A 16,767-nucleotide genomic window follows, 5' to 3' on the forward strand; every position below is an offset into this window, starting at 1 on the left:
ATGCGTTTTCCATGCGTTAGTCGATCCGTTGATACTTCTCACAATACTCTCTTGGTGCTACTGAAGGAAACCAGATTGTCATTTTCCCATTGAAAATTGTATTTAAGGTCTTCATTCCTATATGGGAATTTCTCACTGAGCAAATCACATTCCTTAGCATCACAAGCTCTACCCACCCCCACCAACACAGTTGTCTCCCTTGGTTTCATATAACTCATGCCTTTAGTCTACAGCCATTTTGTAAGTTCACTTGTTCCCTGTCTTTCATACATTTTACCATATAATTAATTCGTTTATTGGCCACAAGGGCTAACAAAAATCAATTAAAACATAAAGGGACAAAACACAGGACGAAAGTTACAAAGGGTTTTGTCCATTTGAAAAAAGTCTGTGTACAAAAGCAAGATAACAACGAAATGTAAGTAACAATTAAAACTCCCAATAGGGGGAGGCGCTTCGAAAGGTTACTCGTGGAAAAACCCATAAAAGCCATGGGAGCCTGGTCAAAAGTGGGGTAGAGAGCCCCTTTCTCCTTTTATATTTCTTTTTAATTTTTCACAGGTGTATCCTCAGAATTGGTCCGTTCATACTGGCCATTCTTGCGACATTCATATAATGAACCATATTTTAATTAATTGGAAATACACTAAGCAGTAATAATTAATTAACCCTTTTGCATTTAAAGTGACCATATCTAGTCCAAATATTCAACCTGTTTTATGTTTAACCCTTTTGATACCAACCCAGCCAAAACCATCTCTGGCTTTGTGGTAAAATGTCTTGTTTTCATAAGTTTTGAATTAAAATATTCCACCAAGCCTTAGTCACAATTTACGTTCCTAACACTAGCTTAATAATAACTAAGTTATTTTACTAAATTCTTTGTTATATTTAAAATGATTGAAAGAAACACAGAGAATCTCAAAATAAATACAGTAACGAAAGGGTTAAACCAGCCAGATCCAGATTCTCACACCTGTCCTGCAATGTCATTCTAAAGATAAACAATCGCATCATCAAAATCTTAAAGCTACAAGATAATACATGATTAAGTCAAAACAATGCAAATAAAAAAAGCGTTATATTTGACTGAGTAATCTAAATGCTAAAGGGTTAAAATATAGGTGTATATAATTATATGACCTTCACTAAGGAAAATGTCTTAGGTGAGACATTCTCCTTTAACACACTACTGGGCTATGAATGATGTCATTGGGTCAACAAACATGTGTACCTATAAGGAGAATTTATCCCCCAAAACAGTTTCCTCAGCAAAGGCCTTTCTGTTTGACTGTACACAAACATGTTAAATATAAATGTACACACAAATATGTTAATCCTCACTGCTTCATGTGTGCCTCTAATTCCAGCTTGACAAAGCTTTGCACCCATCAGCAAATTTATTATTTGTTGTTTGAATATAAGAATGACAGCTGTTACTAGGCTATAAACAAGTAATTTGATGTCTATAGCTGATGAAGTTTAATGGCACAGAAAAATGTGTCCTATAGTTCAGTGACTTCATTCATAACCCAATGGTGTGTTTTTCACACACCTTATCTATAAGGATAATTTCTCTCCCAGCACAGTTTCTGCAGTGAAGGTCTTTCCATGTCTGAATGTACATGAACATATTAAATATAATTATATACATCTATAGTTCAACTCTTTTTCTCTCCCTCCTCTGTAGATCTACATTCAATGAGTCACTAACAAAATTTCGTTTTTGTATGTGGTTTACAAGATTCTTTATGTGAATTCATGTGTTGGAGCATATTTTAGTCACTAACATGTAGTATTGCATTTCTATCACATCTCAAGCAGTTTACCTTCTGCACACAAAGAGAGAAATCAGTTGCTATAACAGATAAGAAATAGAGAAGAGGAAAGAGAGAGAAAGAGAGATAAAGAAATGGCTGGACAGAGAACTCACTGAAATTTGAATACGATGTCCATAGAAATCTAATGCTGAAAACTAGATTCCATAACTTATCTATGCTGGGAGTTCATAACCAATTTTTTCCTTGTATTCACAAGCAGACTACCTTTCATATACATGCAACCCTACAAGCGTACACATAACTGAAGCCTTATTCGAGAACATTTAACTGAGAATCTGTAACATGACATTTAATAGGACCCTATTAGAAAACATTTGTTCGGAATGCTATTACAGTACACACACAAGATTTAACATGCACTTCAGCAAAAATGAGAGCATAATATATAAAGAGTGAGTGAATTGTGTTTATGTATATATAGCAATATAATGTATACAACAATCAGTATAGGGCATGAAGTGGAAAACTTGCCAAATCATTTAATGAAGGTTTCTTTGTGATATAATTGTTTCATTGCTTTTAGATAGTAAAGCCTTGGTGTATTTGGTTTCAATGATAATAACTTGTACAGTTTGCTAATTGAAGCCATAATTGCATTTTTGGAATATGTACACTCTGTATAACACTGTTTTACTTAACTTCCATATTATTATCATAATAATTAGTTCTAATTTCGTTTTTGTATGTGGTTTGCAAGATTCTTTATGTGAATTCGTGTGTTGGAACATATTTTATTATGTCTAGGGAGAGTCATTTACTTTTAGTGTCTTATTAATTCAACACACTCACCGGTTCCATTTCCACTCATTTACTTGCTATTTTTTACTAAAATTTTTGTTGTGACTTGCAACCTTCTCAATAGTCCTGTGTAAAATTAATAAGGCACTAAAAGAGAATGACTCTCCCCAGGCACAATAAAATTAATTCTAATATATACACAATATTACATAATGAGAGAGGGAGAGAGAGAGAGAAGAGAGAGAGAGAGAGAGAGAGAGAGGAGAGAGAGGAGAGAGAGAGAAGGCTTATTTTACTGACCTAGGAAAAAATCTAAAGTAGAATCAACTACGTTGGAATTTAAACTCAGAAAATACAGATACTATAATAATAACAATAATAATAATAATAATCATAATAATAATAAAAAAGAAATTATAGTGTATAGTGCTCAGATGCACTACAACTCATCAAAGATGCATGTACAGTAGGTGCAGGAGTGGCTGTGTGGTAAGTAGTTTGCTTACCAACCACATGGTTCCGGGTTCATTCCCACTGCGTGGCACCTTGGGTAAGTGTCCTCTACTCGGGCCAACCAAAACCTTGTGAGTGGATTTGATAGACGGAAACTGAAAGAAGCTCGTCGTATATATTAAACTTATAGTTAAACTTTGAAAATTCACAAGTAAGATGCATATCCATGAACACTGTTGCATATGCTGCAGAATAGGCTGCAACAGATGAATAGAGCAAAAGATATTCGAAAAAATATAAAAAACAATATTAGTGATATGAAATATTTGTTCTTACAGCTGTTTCAATAACTCATAAAGAATGACATTACAACAATGATCATAATTATATAATTATAATTTGTATAACATGCAAGAACCATCAGGTTTTTTTTTAAAATATGAAATACAAAATTCACATTGACTCTTGTATAAATTAAAGAAAAAAATGAAATAAAAAGAAAAGAAGAAAAACATTAAAGCAAAGGACTATAGCAAAAAATGGGGAAAAAAAAAGAAGAAATTTAAAAATATAAAAAAAACCCAGATGATTTTAAAAATGAGAATATCTGAAATAAACTTGACTGCTCTCACAAATGAGAATACTAAAAATGAACTCATCCACCCTCAAAAATTAAATAAATAAACAGGAAAAATAATCCAGAATCCTTGTCTGGTACCGGATCTGTACCAAAATCTAATCAGTTCATGTCAGTCACGAGGCCAGACATCCCTGAAAGTTTCATCTGAATCCATCCAGCAAACAAACAAACACAACTGAAAACAAGACTTTCACCTTTGCTAAGGCAGAGGTAATAATAAAAAGTAAAGAAATAGAGTGACAACATTGATTTTGAAGTTGACTGCTGGAATAATAAGAACAATAAATTGTGACCAGGTGTTTAGGGAACACCTGTCATTTTTTCATATGTGTATGTGTGTTTGCATTTGTACTTTTCCAAAAATTATTGATCTACAAAAAGTGCTGTCATCATTTTCCCTTTCAACAAATCATCCACTGGCTTTGTACTTTCAAGGACATGTGGAATAAGAGTTCCCTTATTTGAAAAACTGGTAAAAGTTAGCAATAGAACAGGTCTCCACCTATAAAGCAATGCCTCAATGATATATTCATCTAACCCATGCAAGCCAGAAAAAAAAAAAAGGATGTAAAAACGAATGAAACAAGATTTGGTCTTCAGACTTATCAGATTCTTTCTAAATGTCCAATCCATGCAAGCATGGAGAACAGACATAAAATGATGATATTGATGAAATACATATCATCATCATCATCGTTTAACATCTGCTTTCCATGCTAGCATGGGTTGGACGTATGACTGAGGGCTGGCGAACCAGATGGCTGCACCAGGCTTCAATCTTGATCTGGCAGAGTTTCTACAGCTGGATGCCCTTCCTAACGCCAACCACTCTGAGAGTGTAGTGGGTGCTTTTATGTGCCAGTCAGGCAGCACTGGCAACGACCTTGCTTGAATCTTTTACACATGCCACCGGCACGGGTGCCAGTAAGGCGATGCTGGTAACGATCACGCTCGAATGGTGTTTTTTACATGCCACCAGCACAGAGGCCAGATAGCTACTTTGGCAACGATCACGCTTGGATGGTGCTCTTAATACCCTACTAGCACGGGGCTCATATATATGTACATATGCTTTTCTCAAGTTTCTACCTACCAAATTATACTTGCAATATATTGGTCAATGCAGGACACTTGTCTAAGGTGCTGCAGAGTGGGATTGATACAGAAACATGTGGTTGCGAAGCGAACTTCTTAACCACACATCCAGGCCAGCACTTTTTCTCTCAACCTATTTACAAATGAACTTGTCTAAAATACGCCAGTGTTACTCAACCATTTTTTTTTTTACCTAAGGACTCCTTTGACTCTTGTTTTACTTGGATGGACCCTCCTAGCTATTCGATATACTCTTTACTTACTTGTTTCAGTCATTTGACTACAGCCATGCTGGAGCACCGTCTTTAGTCGAGCAAACCGACCCCAGGACTTATTCTTTGGAAGCCTAGTACTTATTCTACCAGTCTCTTTTGCCGAACCGCTAAGTTACGGGGGACGTAAACACGCCAGCATCGGTTGTCAAGCGATGTTGGGGGGACAAACACAGACGCACAAACTTATACACACACATACATATACATATATATATATATAATATATATATATATATATATATACATTGGGATTCTTTCAGTTTCCGTCTACCAAATCCACACACAAGGCTTTGGTTGGCCCGAGGCTGAAGTAGAAGACACTTGCCCAAGGTGCCACACAGTGGGACTGAAACCGGAACCATGTGATTGGTAAGCAAGCTACTTACCACACAGCCACTCATATGCCTATTTAAATAAAATCTAATCAGTTGACCTCAGTACAGTTTAAATAAAATCCTATTACATTTTAAAATATTATTAGGAATTGTATTAAAAAAATTGTTAAAATATTTTGTGTATTCTACAAGTATAACCAATTTATTGAAGATAAATTTTAACAATACAATCTTATATGGACCCCCAAGGGTCATACAGACCTGGTTGAGAACCACTGAAATATACCTTTACAATGAAGGGGTACTTGGACAAAATCATTTGTATATTTTCGTGTAATGGATTTACGTTATGTTGATTTACAAGTGTTCTTGTTATATTTACTAACCTCTTTTTATATTCATTATTTATACCTTATTCTATCCTCTTCCCTATAAATCTTATGTCTTTATTTTATTTCCCGTTATTCAGTATTCTATTCCTCTTCTCATATTCTGTGCATCTTCTATATTCTATATCGCTTGTTTTTTCCATATCCTCCAACTTATAATCCTATATTCTATACCACTTCTCATATTCTATACCTCTCCCATATTCTATTCTTTATTATTCTATATCCTATACTCAGCATGGATGATATTTTGTATCTCATTATTCTGCATTCTATAAACTACACCTATTCCTGCATTAAAATATCTACAATAATATCCAATACAGTACAGTGTTCCCACCTGAGGAGGAAATTTGTCAATGGAGATCTTAACAAAAAACCAAGATACAGGAAGTCTTTGGATAACCAAAGTGCATTTCATAAAAAAACTGAAACCTATCATGAATGGCTGAAGTGGGGTGGATACATTGAAATACATGAACAGTTTCTCCGAACAGTAGCAGTATTTCACTATCCAGTTATTGATGTAATAACAAAAACACACACACACAAAAAGAAAAATCACATCTGGTGATGGATCTTTAAATCCAAAAGCTCTACAACACAAGTCACTAATAACAAATTATCCAGCAACAGGACTCAGTCTACAGTTATTCATTGGTTAATTTAATTCCTAACCTATATAGCTGTCTGTCTGTCTGTCACCTTACCAGTTAATATGGTTAAACATTAAAACTTAAATCATCAATGAAACTCATACTCTCTATTATACTGTTCTGACAGTTTCTTCCTTCCTTTCTTCCTTTCTTTCTTTCCTTCTTTCTTTCTTTATCTTTTTCCTTCTTTCTTTCTTTTTCTTTCTTCTTTCTTTTTCTTCTTTCTTTCTTTCTTTCTTTCTTTTTCTTTCCTTTCTTTCCTTCTTTTCCTTTCTTTCTTCTTTCCTTCCTTCCTTCCTTTCTTTTGTTTGATGTGTGTGTATGTGTGTATTAGTAATATACCTATATTATAATGATGTTCATTTTGTGATGGTAAACTTCAAGATATTGGCACTTTGATTTACTCCAATGCAGATTTTGTTGCAGTGTTAAAATATGGATCACGACATATCCTATCACTACAGATACCATGCCCTGACCTCCAACTTTCTTGTGTTGGGAGGAAATACAGCCCTACCTACTTCATCATTAATGTTAAGATTTCCTGTGACACTGAACGGCTTTCACACTTCCTCATCTGAATCACTCAATTCTTGCCGTGTCCAAGACAGAATGTCAAAAATATGGGTCAGTAGAGTTACAGTGAAAGAGTTGCAAGAAATAAAATAAGTAAATAAGAAGTTGATTTACCACACTAACTTTCATTTTTTATTTTGTGTCTCTACATTGATTAGGTTACTGTATTTAATAATGGTTTCAAACTCTGGCACAAGGCCAGCAATTTTAGGGGGAGGCTAGTTGATTACATTGACCTCACTACTTGGATGGAACTTTATTTTATTGACCCCCAAAAAGTTGAAATGCAAAGGTGACCTTGGTAGGGTTTGAACTCAGAAGAAACACTACACAGCATTTTGTCCAACATGGTAATGATTTGGTCATGGCAACTAATAAGGGCCAGTTTCCTGGTTTCCATGGCATAAATATTCCTCACCTGGATGGGATGCCAGTCTGTCGTAGCGTTATTCATTTTTGCCAGCCGAGTGGACTGGAGCAACGGGAAATGAAGTTTTTTGCTCAAGAACACAATGCATTGCCTGGTCCAGGAATCGAAACCACAATCTAACGATCATGAGTCAAACATCCTAACTACTAAGCCAGGCACCTCCACACAATGCAGTCTTGGCTCTCATTGGATCCTGTGAAACCATCTAACCCATGTCAGCATGAAGCATAGATGTTAAATGATGATGGTGGTGGTGGGGTGGCGGTGGCAGCGGTGGTGGTGGTGGTGGTGGTGGTAACTCTCCTGCCCCAAATGACAGATGAGGGTTCCACCACTTCTTGCCGAAAGACCTGCACAAATGATTTGTTTGTAGCGATCAAATGATTGTGCTGTACCCTACCTCAGTCTCCCCATGAAACCAGCATTGCATGCACAGGTGCATTGTGTGCCACACATAAGATGTCAACATAGGAGTGGTGCAGGAGTGGCTGTGTGGTAAGTAGCTTGCTTACCAACCACATGGTTCCAGGTTCAGTTCCACTGCATGGCACCTTGGGCAAGTGTTTTCTACTATAGCCTCGGGCCAACCAAAGCCTTGTGAGTGGATTTGGTAGACAGAAACTGAAAGAAGCCTGTCGTATATATGTATGTATGTATATATATATATATATATATATATATATATATATATATATATATATATATATATATATATATGCATGTGTGTGTATCTGTGTTTTCCCCCAACATCGCTTGAAAACGATGCTGGTCTGCTTACATCCCTGTAACTTAGCGGTTCAGCAAAAATGACCGACAGAATAAGTACTAGGCTTACAAAGAATAAGTCCTGGGTTGATTTGCTGGACTAAAGGTGGTGCTCCAGCATGGCCACAGTCAAATGACTGAAACAAGTAAAAGAGTAAAGAGAGAGAGAGTGACCACAGAGCAACCGGAAAGGAGGTGTTTGGCTCAACAACACAATGCACTACTTGATCTGGGAATTGAAATCTAGATCTTGTGATTGTAACACTCTTACCACAAGGCCATGTACCTTCACACACACACACACACACACACAGAGTTTTATGCATACATATGCAAATGTGTGCATGTATGAACGTGTGTGTGTGTGTGTGTGTGTGTGTGTGTGTGTGTGTGTGTGTGCTTATTCTATTGACTGTGGCTGAGAAGCTATATTTCATTTCAGTCTGATCTCAAACATGAATGTTTACACATTTCCAATATCTTTGTTACCCAATATTTGACCACATCCCTTAGTCTGTCCACTACGCATATTCATCACTTCCTTCTCACCCAGTCACATCTGGTTTTCAAGAAAATTTATCTGTCTCCATTCTTCGCTTCATTAATGCCACCTTCATAAATTCACACATTGCATCAATCAGTTTACAATTGCTTGTCTTCCTGCCTAGCTGTGTTTGCTTGCTTCCACAAACGATGAAGGAATGAGTAATAATGATGATGATGATGATGATGATAATAATGATGTTATCATGTACATTGTTTTGTCTTGGTATAAAAGATGGGCTACAGTAAATATTATGCTCAATACCACAGATTTGCTTGTCAGTTGTTTGACCTTAACCAGTTACCATGTCCCTTAGTGGCTGATGATATGTGCATCTCTGATCATGAGCAGAAGTAGTGGGGGAACATCATAGCCGTGTGTTGAAAGGAATTCTTAGAGGTTTGGATTATTCACCTTTGGAAACATGGGTGGTTCGTTCAACATCCTTAAACAATCCTTATTCAGGGACCTTTTGAGCAGGATGGGCTACTCAACCAGAAGAAAATTCTAACTGGGCCCCACCTGCAAGGTCATGCGCTGTTTATCTTGATATGAGATCACCATCTCATGCACATTGGTTGTGATGCATGTACCTGGTGTACTCTTTTCAGACAGGTAGTCATGATGGGTATACTGGGCTTTGTATATTTTACTGCAGTGTCACTTTGATGGCATGCACTGCTCTCTCACTCAATAATAATAATGATAATAATGATAATAATAATAATAATAATAATAATAATAATAATAATAATAATAATGATGATTTCAAATTTTGGCACATTTCCAGCAAGTTTGAGAGAGAAGTTAAGTTAATTATACTGATCAGCTGGTACTTATTTTATGAACCCTGAAAGGATGAAAGGCAAAGTTGCCCTTGATGGAATTTGAACTCAGAAAGTAAAGATGGACAAAATACCAGTAAGCATTTTGCCCAGTGTGCTAACAATTCTGCCAGCTCACCACCTTAAATAATGATAATGATGATGATGATGATGATGATGATGATGGATTCTCCCGTCGAAGATAATGTATGAGCATTCAGCTTTTGCCAAACGACCTACACAAATGATTCGTTTATAGTGATCAAATGTTCGTGCTGCACATAAGCGCACTCTCTCCATCAAATTGATGTTGTCTGAATAGGTGCACTGTGTACCATGCATCAAGTGTCAAAATGATTACAGAGCAATGTGAGATGAAGTGTTTTGCTCAAGAATACAATGCACCACCAGGTCAAGGAATTGAAATCATAATCGCAAGATTACAAGTGCAATATCCCAACCACCAGGCCACGTGTCCTCACATAATAATGATAATAATAATAATGATGATGATGATGATGATGTTGATGATAAATGCCCTGATGCAGTACCAAGCAGTGGCTCTCATGGCTTCTGATCTTAACTGATTGGAAGTGTTATCATGTACATTGTTTTGTCTTGGTATAAAAGATGGTCTACAGCAAATATTATGCTCAATACCACAGATTTGCTTGTCAGTTGTTTGACCTTAACCAGTTGAGCATGTCCCTTAGTGGCTGACGATATGTGCATCTCTGACCACGAGCAGAAGCAGTGGGGGGAAGCATCATAACTGTGTGTTGAAAGGAATTCTTAGAGGTTTGGATTGTTCACCTTTGTAAACATGAGTGGTTCGTTCAACATCCTTAAACAATCCTTATTCATGGACCTTTTGAGTGGGATGGGCTACTTGACCAAAAGAAAATTCTAACTGGGCCCCACCTGCAAGGTCATGCACTGTTTATTTTGATATGAGATCACCATGTCGCGCACATATAGTTGTGAGGCATGTGCCTAGTGTAGTCATGATGGATATACTGGGCTTCGTATATTTTACCCCAGTGTCACTTTGATGGCATGCACTACTCTCTCACTCAATAATAATAATGATAATGATGATAATAATAATAATAATAATATAATAATTGTTATCATGTACATTGTTTTGTCTTGGTATAAAAGATGGGCTACAGCAAATATTCTGCTCAATACCACAGATTTGCTTGTCAGTTGTTTGACCTTAACCAGTTGAGCATGTCCCTTAGTGGCTGACGATATGTGCATCTCTGATCACGAGCAGAAGTAATGGGGGAGCATCATAGCCATGTGTTGAGAGGGATTCTTTGGGGTTTGAATAATTCACCTCTGGAAACATGGGTGGTTCTTTCAACATCCTTAAACAACCCTTATTCAGGGACCTTTTGAGCGGGATGGGCTACTCAACCTGAAGAAAATTCTAACTGGGCCCCACCTGCAAGGTCATGTGCTGTTTATCTTGATATGAGATCACCATGTCGCGCACATATGGTTGTGATGCATGTGCCTGGTGTACCCTATCAGACGGGTAGTCATGATGGGTATATTGGGCTTCGTATATTTTACCCCAGTGTCACTTTGATGGCATGCACTGCTCTCTCACTCAATAATAATAATATAATAATAATAATAATAATAATAATAATAATAATGGTTTCAAATTTTGCCACAAAGGCAGCCATTTTGGGGGAGAGAATGAGTCGATTACATCGAACCCAGTGTTCAACTGGTATTTATTTTATTGATCCTAAAAGGATGAGAAGCAAAGACGATCTTGGCAGAATTTGAACTTGGAACATGAAGACGAATGAAATACCACTAAGCATTTCACCTGGTGTGCTAACGTTTCTGCCAGTTTGCCACCAGTATTAATAATAATCCCTTCTACTGGAAGCACAAGGCCTCGAATTTGGGGGAAAGGATTAAGTCAATTACATTGACCCCAGCGCATAACTGGTGCTTATTGTATCAATCCTGAAAGGATGAAAAGCAAAGTCGACCCTGGCAGATGAAACATTGCTAAGTATTTCACCTGGTGTGCTAACAATTCTGCTAGTTTGTTATAAATAAAAATAATGATTTCAAATTTTGACACAAGGGCAGCTTGGGGGAGGGGATTAAGTCGATTACATCGACCCCCAGTGTGTAACTGGTACTTATTTAATTGACTCTGAAAGGATGAAAAGCAAATCAACCCTTGCGGAATTTGAACTCAGAACGTAGCGGCAGACGAAATACCGCTTTGCATTTTCCCCAGCATGCTAACAATTCTGCCAGCTTGTCGCCTTACTAGTAGTAGTAGTAGTAGTAGTAGTAGTAGTAGTAGTAGTAGTGATAATAATAAAAATAATAATAAAGATAATAATAATAATAAAGATAATAATAATAATAATAATAATAATAATAATAATGATAATAACGATAATAATAATAATAATAATAATAATAATAATGATAATAATAATAATAATAAAATAATAATAATAATAATAATAATAATAATAATAATAATAATAATAATAATGGTATAGTCAAGGTAGGAGTGTGATTGATCATAGATCTGCTTTAAAGAAAAAGCTAATTTAAAGCTGCCAACAACATTAACCACACTAGAATGCTTCAAAAAATCTTTGAAAATAACAGCAAAACTAGAGAAAGAGACAAGCACTCCATTTTATGGTTTATTGGAGTTTATTTCTACAGAGAATACCGACTGGACAACAAAAGTAAAGACAGAAATCTGATAGCATTTTACGTTCAAAAATATTAATTTTTATGGGACACACTTTTAGGGAGACCAAATATACAACTAATCACTACAGGGAATCATAAGTATATTGTGTCAGAGAGGTTTTATGAAATAAAACTGTGGGCAAACTGTGACCTATGGGGCTTTTTGAATGGCATGCCTAATGAAAAATTACCTTGAATATATTTAGTAGTGTGGCCTGCCTGATGCTGTGCCAAGTGTCATGCAGCCCACTTCTCAAAAAGGGTTGCCCATGCCTGATCTAGTTTGATGCAATGTTAGACTTAGTGACCCTACTGAACTTACCACAGGTAAGGACCACTGGTAAATGTGAATTGGTGAGTTTGAATGCACAAAATCAGCTATTTTGGAAGCTATTCTTTAATGAAGTGGAAGAAGGAGGTGGAGGAGGATGAGGAACAGCAGCAGTAGTTGAAGTAGCAATAGTGGTAGCAGCAGTAGAAGAGCAATAGCCCAGTGGTTAGGGCAGTGGACTCGCGGTTGGAGGATCGCGGTTTCGATTCCCAGACCGGGTGTTGTGTGTGTTTATTGAGCGAAAACACCTAAAGCTCCACAAACTCCGGCAGGAAGTGGTGGCGACCCCTGTTGTACTCTTTCGCTCCAACCTTCTCTCACTCTTTCTTCCTGTTTCTGGTCCCCGACTTCCTACACAACCGCTGAGCCTGGATGCGCATTCATCCATCTGTCGATGCTCTCGGTGTCGGGGGTTGGCCTGCTTTCTCTTCTACGGGTTTTACGAATAGCAAAGGACCATGATTTGGACTTCTCCCACTGCAAGTTCTGGGACGAAGATCGCTTCGCTCAACAGCAACAGCAGCAGCTTCTTCAGTTATGGCACTTAACCCTTTTGATACCAATCTGCCCGAGAAAGTCACTGGCTCTAAGCTACAAACTTAATGTAAATTTTCCATCAAAATTTCATGTCAATTTATATCTCTAACACCAATTTAAGAACTACAAAGTTATTTTATTAAATTCTCCTTTGTTTTCAGAATTGACTAAAACAAAGGAGCGTATTTCAACAGGAATAAGGTAACAAAAGGCTTAAGAAAGAAATCTACTCTTTTATTTAAACCTGGATGATGGTTGTCTGTTATTTCACATATAATAATTTAAGTAGGACTTAAAAAAATCTATGTCAGTTGTTTAATGAGGTCTACGTCACCAGGATATCATTATCTGTATCACTGAGATATTAATATTTGGATCATTAGGTTATGGGAGTCTGTGTCACCTGTGTATTTGATATCTGGGTCACAGAGATATTGAAGTCTGGGTTGCTCAGTCATTGATTATTATCCACCTAGGTTACTGAGACATTGATATCAGGTAAGATGTAAGGGTCCTTGAGATTTTGATGTCTGGGTCGCTGTGATATTGGGGTGTGAGTAAATGAAATATTGGTTCATGTCACAGAGATATTGATGTCTGCTTCATTCAGTATCATCACCATCACCACCATCATCATCATCATCATCATTTAATGTCCATTTTCTAAGCTGGCATGGGTTGGATAGTTTAACAGGAGCAGGTAATCTGGAGGGCTACCCCAGGCTCCTATCATCTGTTTTTGGCTTGATTTCCATAGCAAGATGCTCTTCCTAATGCCAACCACTTTACAGAGTGTACTGGGTGCTTGCTATGTGGTGCTGGTATGAGTGCACTTTACATGGTGCTAACACAGGTGGCACCAGCATGGGTGCCACCAGCATGTGGCACCAACATGGGTACTCTTTTACATGGCTTCAGTACCCACAGGGTTTCCAGGTGGCTTGCAAGACAGGGACGTCTCAGCTGAGAAACAGAGAGGTACCAAGAGAAGTGGCCATGTACCAGGTGAGAGGCCGGAGTATGATAGGAGGGACAGGGATTGCTGTCTTATTACAAAGAGGACTAATATGAATCACTGGCATATTGATACCTGTGTCGTTGAGATATCGATGTCTAGGTCACTAGGGTCATCATCATCATCATCATCATCATTTAGCGTCCGCTTTCCATGCTAGCATGGGTTGGACGGGTCAACTGGGGTCTGTGAAGCTGGAAGGCTTCGTCAGGCCCAGTCAGATCTGGCAGTGTTTCTACGGCTGGATGCCCTTCCTAACGCCACCAGGGTACACTTAGATATTAATGTCTCAGTTATTGAAGTGCATATAAATGAAGTATTGATGTTCAGGTCACTAGGGTATTCACATCTATATAACTGAGGTATTGATGTCAGTACATGACACAATGGCATTGATGTATGTACTCCAAAGGTATTGATATTTCACAGGTGTAGTGACATAAGTGTACTAAGGTATTAATTTTTAAGCCATTAGAGTCTTCATAAATGTGTCACTGCGGTATTGATATCTGGGTTATTGAGATATTGATGTCTGTGCTGCATGAGCATCGATGTCTGAGTCACTGTAATATTGATGTCTGAGTTACTGGGGTAATTGTATCTTAGTCACTAGAAGTGTTGAGATGGGTGTCTCTAAGGTTTTGGTGTCTTAATAGGATGAAGGGAAAAGGGTCCCTGCAGTTAAGAAGCTTGTTTTTCAGCCAAATACATTTGGGTTCACTCCTATTATAGCCCTGGACCAACTAATGCCTTGTAAGCGAATTTAGTAAATGGAGACTGAGTGGAAGCTTTTATGTACACACACACACACATTATATATTCATTAGTCCAACCCATGCCAGCATTGAAAACAGACATTAAAGGATGATGATAATGATGATGTATATATATATATATCCTTACGTTTGTGTCTGTCCCTGCCAGCATATTGACAACTGATGTTGATTACATCCTTGTAACTTAGCAGTCCAACAATTGAGACCAATAGAATAATTACCAGATTTAAAAATGAGTACTGGGGTCGATTTGTTCACCTAAAACCTTTCAAAGCAGTGACCCACCCATGCCACAATCTAGTGACTAAAACAAACAAAAAATAAACGATTTCACTAAGCTCCTTCAAATTCTAGAATAATTTCACAATTAATTGAAATACATGAGAACTATAGTATCTATTTCATTAGAAATGCAAGCACAGAAAGATTAATCAATTATATCCAGGAGTGGCTGTGTGGTAAGTAGCTTGCTTACCAACCACATGGTCCCGGGTTCAGTCCCACTGCTTGGCACCTTAGGCAAGTGTCTTCTACTATAACCTCGGGCCGACCAAAGCTTTATGAGTGGATTTGGTAGACAGAAACTGAAAGAAGTCCGTCGTATATATGTGTGTGTCTGTGTTTGTCACCCCTCCCCAACATTGCTTGACAACCGATGCTGGTGTGTTTACATCCCCGTAACTTAGCGGTTCAGCAAAAGAGACTGATAGAATAAGTACTAGGCTTACAAAGAATAAGTCCTGGGTTGATTTTCTCGACTAAAGGCGGTGCTTCAGCATGGCCACAGTCAAATTACTGAAACAAGTAAAAGAGTAAAAGAGAGCGAGAGTACCCCTTAAGGATTTGTAATGTTACTATTTGTTTTGAATTTAAATCCCATCTAGGTCAACTATGATTTTCCTCCTTTTGGAATAAATACATTAATGTTCCAGTTAAGACCTGGAATCATTTAAATTGATTACACCCTATCTCATAAATGCGTGGCCCTCTGATAATTTCAGAATCCTTTATTGTATCAGTCAATAAATGTTTGAGCGACAAAAATGGTAGAACAAGGCAGTAAAATTACGTCCCTTTGATACCTAACGTCAGGTAGTCTCAGTTACTTGGCCCCCTTAGTACCTTTATCACTGTCCATTCTATTGCGAGTATTCAGAGCTGTGTCTCAGGTCTGAGAACTTCCTGTCTTCTTCCAACAATTTCAGAGGCTTTGAAAAAAAAAAAAAAAAAGGGTATGTTGTGCTTTTTCCTTCGGTTTAAATTATTAAAAAAAAGAAATCCCTTTCTAGTGATTTGCTTTTATAGGTTTGATATAAATAAACAATCGATTACATTCCCCTTTCAGGCTTGGTCCCAGGAATTTTTCGAAAGGAAGACACAAGGTCAGAAAGAAATACAATTCCAGGAGAAACGGGTGTAATAATATTATTTAGAAAGGCGCACTTCTTTTCTTGAGGGGGACAGCCAACCCACCCCGAAGTTCGCCCCCTGCCGTTCTAATTCCTAGTCTTGTGTCAAAGTTAATAATCACTCATAAGGAAGGTAACCACGGATGGTTAAGCAGAAGAGATGCAAGAGTTGTGTCCCTTGCATCTATTTTGGCAAGACATGGTTACGCGCAATTTTGCAAACGTTGAACATTTAACCCGAGGAATAACTGGAAGAGTTAATATGGTAAATACTCAGTTTGTGTATAGATATGTTTGCGTGCGCGTACACTCGTGAAAGCTATTCTTTAATTTTTTGTTAATAGACTGCGTCTGCGGTTGAAGTGTTTTGTTTTATTATACTGACTCAAG

The 16,767-nt window shown here is 37.4% G+C and overlaps 1 protein-coding gene across 1 annotated transcript in view; it reads right to left on the minus strand.

Moving 5' to 3' along the window:
• LOC115212980 (potassium channel subfamily K member 1) overlaps positions 1-16,767 on the minus strand; it is a 200,703-nt gene that overhangs the window by 60,045 nt on the left and 123,891 nt on the right. The gene's annotated exons all lie outside the window — the stretch shown is intronic.

The sequence above is a fragment of the Octopus sinensis genome, linkage group LG6, assembly GCF_006345805.1.
Source record: "Octopus sinensis linkage group LG6, ASM634580v1, whole genome shotgun sequence".
Lineage (NCBI taxonomy): Eukaryota > Metazoa > Mollusca > Cephalopoda > Octopoda > Octopodidae > Octopus > Octopus sinensis.